This window comes from Canis aureus, chromosome 26, assembly GCF_053574225.1.
Source record: "Canis aureus isolate CA01 chromosome 26, VMU_Caureus_v.1.0, whole genome shotgun sequence".
Lineage (NCBI taxonomy): Eukaryota > Metazoa > Chordata > Mammalia > Carnivora > Canidae > Canis > Canis aureus.
Genome location: NC_135636.1, coordinates 39265910 through 39276815, shown reverse-complemented (window position 1 = coordinate 39276815; position 10906 = coordinate 39265910). Strand labels below are relative to the sequence as shown.

General features: G+C 41.8%; 1 pseudogene; it reads left to right on the top strand.

Annotated features, from left to right (window-relative positions):
- The first annotated feature begins 9548 nt into the window (after positions 1 to 9548).
- LOC144298846 (large ribosomal subunit protein uL4 pseudogene) lies at positions 9549 to 10906 on the top strand (annotated as a pseudogene).

Sequence of the window (10906 nt, the reverse complement as noted above, 5' to 3'; positions counted from 1 at the left end):
CTGTGACTTTAATACCCAGGCAAAGTTCAGGGGACCAATTTATTGTCCTCTGAGTAGATAAAATTAGAGTAAATGGGATAACAACTAGAGTAAATGGATCACAATTTCCTCAAATAGTGTCCTGTAACTGTTGCTTTCAACTGTACTTTCAAAACAGGTTGTAGAGTGAACAATTGAGTGTTTTATTCTGTGGATAAAACCTCCTCACTTACTGGTCTTATTTCAACACATTTCATGCAGTCTTATATCTGGCCCACCACTCCCATGGATCTGTTCCTGTAAAAGTTAGCAGTAGCCTAGATATTTTCAAATCCAATGAGTATTTTCAGTCCATGCTTTATTAAACTCCATGTTGTGTTTGACAGTATGACTCTCCCCTCCTTTAAATACACCTCTGATAATTTCTGATGTCACCCACATGGTTCTCTTCCTGGCTCTCTTTATACCTTTTGTAGAATTTTCTTCCCTATATCATTAGCCCCATTATTCTTCCTGTTTTTTTCATCCCTTTTGTGGTTTTGACATGCATCTCTTTATGCTCTGAAGCCTTTGTCCACTTCCAAGAACCTCAGCTGAGACTTGCTGAACATCTTTATAAGGCTATTCATGACAGACCAGTTTTTTCTTCTTTTTAATTCCTACTGCTATGAACCTTTCATCCAATAGCTATATGTTGACCTATATGCCAAATGCTATGCTAGATGCTCTTGATACATCTCTTGAATAGAAGAGATCCTGTCCCTATCCTCAGGGGACTCAGAAGCTAAGGAAGGAGGTAGACATTACACAGACAACCAAACCATGGTGAGATGGTTCTCACCTCCATCAGAACCCAACATACATGTATTTTGTACACACTGTATTAGAACACAGACCTCATGTTCAACCATCTCCTTTATCTCTCCATCAATATAGTCCCCCCTTGCTGGGCTACCCCTCCTATTAGACCTGGATAAAACTACATATGAAGTGTGGTATCTGGCTTCCTGGGGGACAACATAATGGAACCAGACAATGTAACCCGGAAGCGTGGGCAAGTTAACTCACCCTGGGGATGAACCTTGACTGAAGGGAGGTGGGAAATGAGAAGAAAGTGGATAGATACCTTCTCTCTCCTTTTACTTCTCCACATACGATCCATATGGTCCTTGTGGGGAGGTCCCATGTGTTGGCTGAATGCTCCTGCTCAGAGACCTGCTGCCTGTCTGGGGCTTATACTGAAGGGAGGGGTCAGTGTAATACCACTTGTCATCCCCTCATTACTTACATCCTCCCCTCCCCTCACTGCTCTGACTGTAGTCCCCCAAATAAAAGTGCCTTAGACATCTCTGTTTCCTAGAGACCCTAGCTAAAGCCCATCTTCCCTTCATCTTATTTGAGAAATCATAGGTACTAGAAACTACTTGCATATTTTTTAAATCAATAAAATTCTCTGATATAAAGGAATAAAGGCAAAGTAATTGAAAATGAGTTAGTATATATTTTAACATGGAACATTCAGGTACAACTCTACTCAGTCAGAAAAGTAGTCTGATGTTTATACCTGTAGGTAAAATCTCGTGAATGTGACAGTTAAGAATTCACACAAATGTGGGTGCAATGTTTTGTGATTCAAGTCCCATGAGCAGGATTGCCATTAGTGATAGTTTTCAAAAGAAGTGGAAATCCCTGAAGTTCCAATCTGAACTAAATACAGTGTTCCTTCCAGGTACGCAGTATTGCATTCCAGGAAAAATTTGAGTACATAAAAAAATGTATAAAAATACTGTGTGTTCAAATGTAAAATGGAGTAAGGTAATATGTTCAGATCATTTTTTAAGATTTTATTTCTTTTCTTAAAGATTTTATTTATTTACATGAGAGAGAGAGAGAGAGTGCATAAGCAGTAGAGAAGGAAAAGCAGGCTCCTTGCCAAGCAGGGAGACTGATGCGGGGCTTGATCACAGGACTTTGGGATCATAACCTGAGCCAAAGGCAGCTGTTTAACCAGCTGAGCCACCCAAGCACCCCTAAGATTTTATTTATTGGTATAGAGAGAGAGAGCACAAGTCAGGAAAAGAGCAGAGGGGGAGAGCATCTCAAGCGGATTCCCTGCTGAGTTCAGAGCCCAACACAGGGCTCCATCTCACAACCCTGAGATTGTGACCTGAGCCAAAATCAGGAGACAGATGATTAGCTGACTGAGCCACCCAGGCACCCCTATGCTCAGATCATTATAAACAGATTTTCCATCTATATGATGGTTAGGAAAGTAGACACTTGTACAAGAGTTGGAGCATGGGCAGCCCAGGTGGCTCAGCGGTTTAGCGCCACCTTCAGCCCAGGGCGCGATCCTGGAGACCTGGGATCGAGTCCCACGTCAGGCTCCCTGCATGAAGCCTGCTTCTCCTTCTGCCTGTGTCTCTGCCTCTCTCTCTCTCTGTTTATCTCATAAATAAATAAATAAATAAATAAATAAATAAATAAATAAATAAAATCTTTAAAAAAGACAGGAAAAGAAACCTTGCTTGATTTACATGATCTATCTAGTTATTTCCATTTTTCTCTCCTTCCTTTAACTGAGAAATCGCCATTTCACTTTCCATTCTCAGCCCCACAAGGGTGAGGACTAGGGTGAGACAAAGAAAGTGCCTCAGGCACAAATTTAAGAAGACACTCACACTCAGAGTCATGCAGGTGCCTCAGAGGTCATCTTGCCTCACCCTAGACCTCGTCCCACTCAGCCCACTTTCAGAGTTCCCACATCACTGCCAAAATTTCAGATTCACCCCTGCATTTTTATTCTTTATCCTACTGTCTGTCTCTCTGAGGTCTGCATCTTGAGGTCTCACTGTCTTCTCTCTGTGCTTCCTTGACTCCTGTCTTACTTGAGACTGTCAGCCACACTCACAGTACACTTTGTGCTGGTGGTCTCTATGATTGTCTTACTAGTTCTGTGTCAAAGGAACTTTTATTCCATGCGGGCTTCCTCCTCTCTTCACCCTCTTAAATAGGGTGGTGTGAGTGGGGTTTTGGTTTTGGTTTTGGATTTTGGTTTTCCCCTATATCAACCATGTAGGAGATATTTGCACTTGAAATGTCCTTAATTCTGGGAGGCTGGGCCTAAAGTTGAATCCCCCACAGCAAGGCAGTTGTAACATTCATTTCATAGCAAATATGTAAAGGCTCACAAATTACTGTTAACTGTGCTCCTTCCTAGAAGTTGGTAATGTCTTAGAGAAAGACAAGGAAATCCAAGGCTACATTTGAGGCAAATTTTATGCCTCAACAATAAAACACTAATTACAGAAAGAAATAATGTACTTGGAAAGACATTTAATCTGGGCATGAATACTGTTACCTCAAGAAATATACCCTACGAATATGATCCCCGTGGAGCCAATTTGAAAACTAGAAGTAATTGTTGTAAAGAAAAGCTATTTTAGAGAGGTTCCTGATGAATACAGTGGGTATGGGAAGCCACTACTCTATTCTAAGCATGAGAAAAGTCATTCTATAATTAAAAAACCACAAATATAGTCCAGTTAGGAAAGCCAGAAGTCAAAATGAAGAACTTACTCTGCACCAGAATATTCAAACTTTGAAATAACCTCTCGGCTGTCCTAAATGTGGAAAAACTTTCTTCAGAAGGGCAGTCTTCATTACACAGAAGAGAGTGTGTGCAGAAAGGAAACCAAATGAAAATAGGAAAACCTCTTCTAAGAAGCCCACCCTAGTTGTGCATCAGAGAACTCATACAGAGGAGAAACCCTATGAATTCGGTCAATGTGGAAAATTTCTATGTACTGAACTGGCCCTCTTTGCATATCAGATAACTCACAGGGAGAGAAATCTTACATAAGTAATGAATGTGGGACATTTCTCTCCCACAAGTCCACCCTTACTATACATCAGAACTCACATAGGAGAAAAACATGGTGTGTTAAATAAATGTGGTGGAACATTCATTGTGAAGTCAGACCACAATGAACATAAGAGAATACACACAAAGGAGAATATCTTTGATTGTAATGAACAGGAGTGTGACATCAGCAAAAGCTACACCTTGTGGAACATCAGAATACTATGTGGAAGAGACCGTACGGATAAATCGAATGTGGGAGAACCTGTCCTCACTCACCATTAGACAACATAAAAGGAGAGAGACCAGAGGAATGTAATGAATATGGGAAAACCTGCCAAAAGTTCTCCTTCACTGAATACCAGTGAACTCATACTGGGGAGAAACTATATGGACATAACAAATGTGGGCAATCCTCCTGCCACAAGTCATCCTACAGAGTACAACAGAGTATTCACACTGGAAAGAAGCCCTGTAAATGGAGGGAACATGGAAAACCCTACTGTCAGCTGTGGACCCTCACTCAACATCAGAAAATACATGCAAGGGAGAAACTCTACAAATGTAATACATGCAAGAGAACATTTTGCCACAAGTCAGACTTTCTTTTACATCAGAAAACTCCTAAGGGATGAATTTCAAAGAAGCAATGACCAACAGAACAACAAATCATGTAATTTACAGAATGCTAAAACCCTATAAAAATGCACAGAGGAGCAAAATCTTATAAATGCAGTTAATATGAGACATTTTTCTGCCCTGTATCAGTCCTTATTACATCAGAGAACTCATACAGGAGAGAAATAGAGTGTGTTTAATCAGTGTGGTGAAACATTCAGTATGAGCTGTAAAAATGTTCAACAATTCAGACTTTATGCCAAGTATGTCTCCCTTTCAAAATAATGGAACAGGGGCACCTGGGTGGCTCAGTAGTTGAACACCTGCCTTCGGTTCAGATGATCCCAGAGTCCTGGAATCGAGTCCCATATGGGGAGCCTAAGTCCCTGTGGGGAGCCCGTTTCTCCCTCTGCCTATGTCTCTGCCTCTCTCTTTGTGTCTCTTGTGAATAAATAAATAAAATCTTTAAAAATAAAAATAAAATAAAATAATGAAACATGATTTAAGTGAAATTAGTCAAGTCTTCTCCACATTGTTCCTTGACAGTACATGTGATGAGGTGTGAAGATCTAATCTTATTTCGTTCCAAATCAGTACAATTGTTCCTACAATACTTAATTTACAATCTCTCAACTTACAGTGTTTTCAATGCTCAGATTAGACAGGTTGGTTTTGTCTTCCCAGACTCCATAGCCTTTTAGTAACAGACTCTGATTCCTCCATCTGCAGAGATGCCAACTAAGAGGACTAACTGTTGTACTCCATGCTCCAGGCCCCATAGTGGGAATGCCACAGGTAAGCATTTATTTGATAAAGCCAAGCTCATGAAAGCCCTTCTTGGGATCTTTGTGATGAGAGAAAGACATAGGACAGCTAATAGGTGATCCTGAAGCTTCCTGCAGCCACGTCAAGAAAAGAGCAATTGCAGTAGGAAAAAAAAAAAAAAAGCAGGGATAAGCAGATTTGAGTAGTAAAGAGAATGTTGATGGTGTTTTGAGTCCAGAAAGAGTTGGTCTCCCTGGTGTTGATGTTCTCTAGTACCCACTCACCCCTATTCTATCAGTGGTTTAATTATGTCAACAGACGGGGTTTTTCTTTCTTTCCTTTTACTAGTAAACATGTTCATAGAAGTGTTCTTTAGAATTTGCTTTCCAAATTCTGAGAAAAAAAGACCTCTGTAATGCACATTTAATTATATTAAATGTGTATATGCAGTGAGGGAGGTTTGCTGTTTAGTAGGAGATGTTCTTCTTTCAAATCCTCATTTCCATGAGTGGGATTTTTTTCCCCTATGCCTCTCTGCTACATTGTGCATTCTGCCCCAAGCAAGATGAAGCCAGTTTATCCAAGTGTCATATTGGCATGTGTATACACCTACATATGTATATACATGTATTACACATATGAATATTTATATATGTGTACATGTACATGTGTGTATGTGTGTGTGTGTTGCTCTTTTTTCTTGAAACTTTTCCTGTGAAACTTACTCATAGTTACTTCAAAGCCTCGGTTGCTACTGAGAATGGACTTTATTATCTTTCGCTTTAAAACTATATTCTTGGAGTGCTTGGGTGGCTCAGTTGGTTAAGCGTCTGACTCTTGATCTCAGCATGGGTCTTAATCTCAGGGTCATGAGTTTGGGCTCTATGCTGGGCATGGAGCCTACTTAACAAAACAAAACAAAAACTGTATTCTTTATTGGTGGAATTTTTTTTAATTGCACTTAAGTTGTCTATATTTTTCCCTCAGTTTTAGTACTGTTTTGCTTTCTGTGTTTCAGAAATTTTCTAAATTTCCAATGGTCTGCATATTAATTGTCCAGTTATACCTTCAGCTTGTCCACTTACTTTGGGTTCCATGGCAATGCAGGATTCTGTCCATTATTGTATTGTTTTTCTTTATTGTTTATATTTAATATTATACAGATATAAAAGCTATGTGTTGGGAAGAATGTTTTTAAAATCTGATAGAACCAGTAAATCCAGAAACCCAAGAAATTCAGTGAACCCCAAGCAGTACAGAAACAAAACCACAAGGCACATCAAAATCAAATTTCAAGACACGTAAAAATCAAAGCCAAATTCAATAAAGAGAAAATCAAAGCCAAAGGGGAAAAAAGGGGGGGGAGATATTACAAAGAGGATATATTTGTTTTCTAGGCTGCCATAACAAGTACCACAAACTGGGTGCTTTAGAACAACAGAAAATCCTGAAGGCTAGAAGTCTGGGGACAAGGGATTGGCAGTCGGTGCTCCCTTCTGAAGGGTCTCGGGAAGAATGTGTCCCAGGCCTCTCTCTTGCCTTTGGGTAGTTCTATGGCTCGTGAAAGCATCACCTGGTCTTCATATGGCATTCTCCCTATTTGCCTATCTGTGTCCAAATTTCCCTTTTGTAAAGATACTAGTCGAATTGGATGGGGGCCCACTCCCACTCTACTCCAGTATGAATTTATCTTAACTAAGCTGCAAAAACCCTTTCTTTCAAATAAATTCATATCCTGAGGTGCTGGGGGTTAGTGCTTCCACCCACAACGTACAGTAATGTATTAGTTATCTATTGCTATGTAACAAATTACCCTGAAACTTAGCAACCTAAAGACAGCAATCAACATTTACTATCTCACAGAGTTTCTATAGTTTAGAAATCTGGAAGCAACGGAGGTGGTTCTGGCTCAGGGTCTTTCATGAGTTAGCCATCAAGATGTTGATCAAGGCTGCAGTCATTTCCAGTCTTGACTGGGGCTGAAGGGTCCACTTCCACCATGGCTCCCTCGCATGGCTGTTAGCAGGAGGTCTCTGTTCTTTGTCACTTGACCTCTTCGCAGAGCTTCTTTAGTAGCCTCACCAGATGACAACTGGCAGTCCCCAGAGTGAGTAACCCCAGAGAGAGCAAGATGGAAGCCACAATTCCCCTTTAGCCTGGCTGTGGAAGTGCTATCACAATCCCCATATTGTATTGATCACACAGACCCACCTTGGTATCATGTGGGAGAGGACCACACAAGGGCAGGATACCAGGAGGTAGACATTGCTGGGACGATCTTAGAGGCTGGCTTCCATGATAACCACAGTACAAATCAAGCGGTTTCAAGAACAATGGGAGGAGACACACTGGGAGCAATACAAACAACTCTTTCAAGAAGTTGCACTAACTGGGTGTTATGCTCTATGTTGGCAAATTGAACTCCAATAAAAAGAAATAAAAAAAAAAAGTTGCACTAAAGGTGAGAGAAATGACCTGGTAGCCTGAGGAAGGAGTGTACAGGAGAAGATAGAGCAGCTGCAGGCCAGACTACTGACCCATACCAGCAAGGAGAGAAGATAAGAAACAACATACATGAGCTACAGAAGCCTTTCTGAGCATAAAAACAAAATGACAGCTGCTATGATATGAATACATTGCCCCCCACCCCCAATGTATATGCTGAATCTTCACATCCACAGGTGATTAAGAGATATGGCCTTTGGGAAGTGATGTGGGACACAGTGGGACACATAAGGACACAGTGGGAAGGCCCCAGCTATGATTCAGGAAGAGAGCCCTTACCAGAAAAGCCTTCATCTTGGACTTCTTGGCCTCCAGAACTTGGACATAAATTTCTGTGGCTTGTAAACTACCAAGTCTGTGACATTTTGTCACAGCAGCCCGAATGGACTGTGATAACTACTTTACCTCCACCCTCCAAATTCCACACAAGGCCTCACTGGAAATGTACAAGGAAAGGAATTCTGGGAATATAGCTCAGCCAAGCCATCTTGACACACTGCAAAGTCATCATACTCCCCTGTCCTCTTCGATGTAGGGACAGTGGAGGCTTCCTCCAATTATTATAGCCCTAAGTACTCCACTATCCTTGTCAGTTTCCCCCAGCCCTGCCCACACTTGTGTGTGCCACCTTAGTAGGCACCTTAGTAGGTGGCAGACTTGTAAGGAATCTCTCCATCCCGTTCTCATTCCTTTTGAGTGCACTGCTTCCCAACAGGACTGATTCCATATTTGGTGCCAGAAGTGGCCCCAGGAAACAGATTCTCAGAACAGAAATAATAGGATCCTCGAGTGATAGAGGCCAGGGTCAGCACCCTAACCCTTGGAGACACAGTGGACAGTGATCATAACATGCCTCATGCCTTAGGGTAGAGTGGGTAATCAGAGGATTTTGGCCTGCTGGTGATGGCTAATTGATCATGGAGACCCTAGAAAGGGCAGCTTTCTAAGGTATAGCTTGATCTGTAAATGAAAAATGTCTGGGTCTCTCGGACAGAAACCTAATGAGTGTAGTAGAAATTCATGGCACCGTCCTCAGTTCCCAGACCTAAGTCAAGTACTAGGCCCAAAGTAGCTTCAAGAAGAACCTTCACATAATGGCCGTGCAACAAACCCATAGGAGCACAGAGTGAGTCTTCCTCCTCCGGGCCTTCCCAGAGGGAGCTGTGGTCATTTACCACCATGACTGTGCCCTGAAGAAGGGGTAATACTCAGACCTCCAAGGGTAATTAGATATTGGCTCCAGTATAATGCTAATTTTTTGAGTTCCCAAATACCACCATGTCAGAGCATGGACTTACATAATGGTCAGGAGATAGTTGGAGTTTGGGCCTGAGTCTACCTCATGGAGGATTTAGTTCTACCGGTTAAGCCACAGGCCCATCCTGCAGTCATTTCCTCAGAATGTATATATAGTAGAGACAGGCTTAGTAGGTGGCAGATTTCCTGTCTTTGAGGGAATTATGTTGATGTTTTTGTAGCTCATGATACTGTAATCTACTTTAGTAACTCTTATATTGTTTTAGAACCTCCCCAAATCCTCTAACAAGGAGCCACTGATTTCATGCAAATATCCAACATTGTTTGTATGGTGTGCACGGATTACGGTATGCTGTGCACCTCTCCAATTTTGCATTCTATGGAAGTTGAATTGTCTTCGAAGAGATAATTTAATCTTTAATAGAGTTGAACATTCATCCAATAGCAATTATTTTGTGTTTACTCTCATGAGGACATCATTGATTGGGTTTTGACCTCATCTTGGTTATACCTGCAAAGGTTCTATTTCTAAATAAGGTCAGCTTTTCCTATAGGAGCTGCCGGGTTGAGAGGAGCATGGCCCTCTCCTCTCCCCGCGATGGCATGTGCGTGTCCGTTGATATCTGTGTACTCCAGAAAGGGGGAATCATCTGGCAAAAATGTTACTTTGCCTACTGTGTTTAAAGCTCCCATTTGACCCAATATCATGAACTTTGTTCACACCAACTTGAGCAAAAACAACAGACAGCCATATGCTGTCAGTGAATTAGCAGGTCATCAAACCAGTGCTGAGTCTTGGGGTAATGTCAGAGCCCTGGCTCGAATTCCCAGAGTTCGCGGCGGTGGGACTCACCGTTCCGGCCAGGGTGCTTTTGGAAATATGTGTCATGGAGGCTGCATGTTTGCACCAGCCAAAACCTGGCACCATTGGCACCGCAGAGTGAACACAACACAAAAGCGATATGCCGTCTGCTCTGCCCTGGCTGCCTCAGGCTTACCAGCACTGGTCATGTCTAAAGGTCATCGTATTGAGGAAGTTCCTGAACTTCCTTTGGTGGTTGAAGATAAAGTTGAAGGCTACAAAAAGACCAAGGAGGCTGTTTTGCTTCTTAAGAAACTTAAAGCCTGGAATGATATCAAAAAGGTCTATGCCTCTCAGTGAATGAAAGCTGGCAAGGGCAAAATGAGAAACCGTCATCGTATCCAGCATAGGGGACCCTGCATCATCTAAAATGAAGACAATGGTATCATCAAGGCCTTCAGAAACATCCCTGGAATTACTTTACTTAATGTAAGCAAACTGAACATTCTGAAACTTGCTCCTTGTGGGCATTTGGGACGTTTCTGCATTTAGACTGAAAGTGCTTTCTGCAAGTTAGATGATCTGTATGGCACTTGGCATAAGGCTGCCTCCCTCAAGAGTAACTACAACCTTCCCATGCATAAGATGCTTAATACAGACCTTAGGAGAATCTTGAAAAGCCCAAACATCCAAAGAGCCCTCCGAGCATCACACAAGAAGATTCATCATAGAGTCCTGAAGAAGAATCCACTGAAGAACCTAAGAATCATGTTGAAGCTAAACCCATATGCAAAGACCATGCACCAGAACACCAAGAATCACAAACTCCAGATGGATAAGGCAGCAGCGGCCTTAGAAGCCAAATCAGATGAGAGGGGGGTTCCAGGCAAGAAGCCCATGGTAGGGAAGAAAAGAAAGAAGGCTGTTGGTGTGAAAAAGCCGAAGAAAACTTTGGTAGGAAAAAAGGCTGCAGCTACCAAGAAACCAGCAGCTGACAAGAAACCTGCAGAAAAGAAACCCACCATGGAAGAGAAGAAGCCTGCTGCCTAAAAACTTATATTTGTTTATTCCATAAAAGTCAAATTATTTTGGACAGCTAATTTTAAATAAAGACCTGA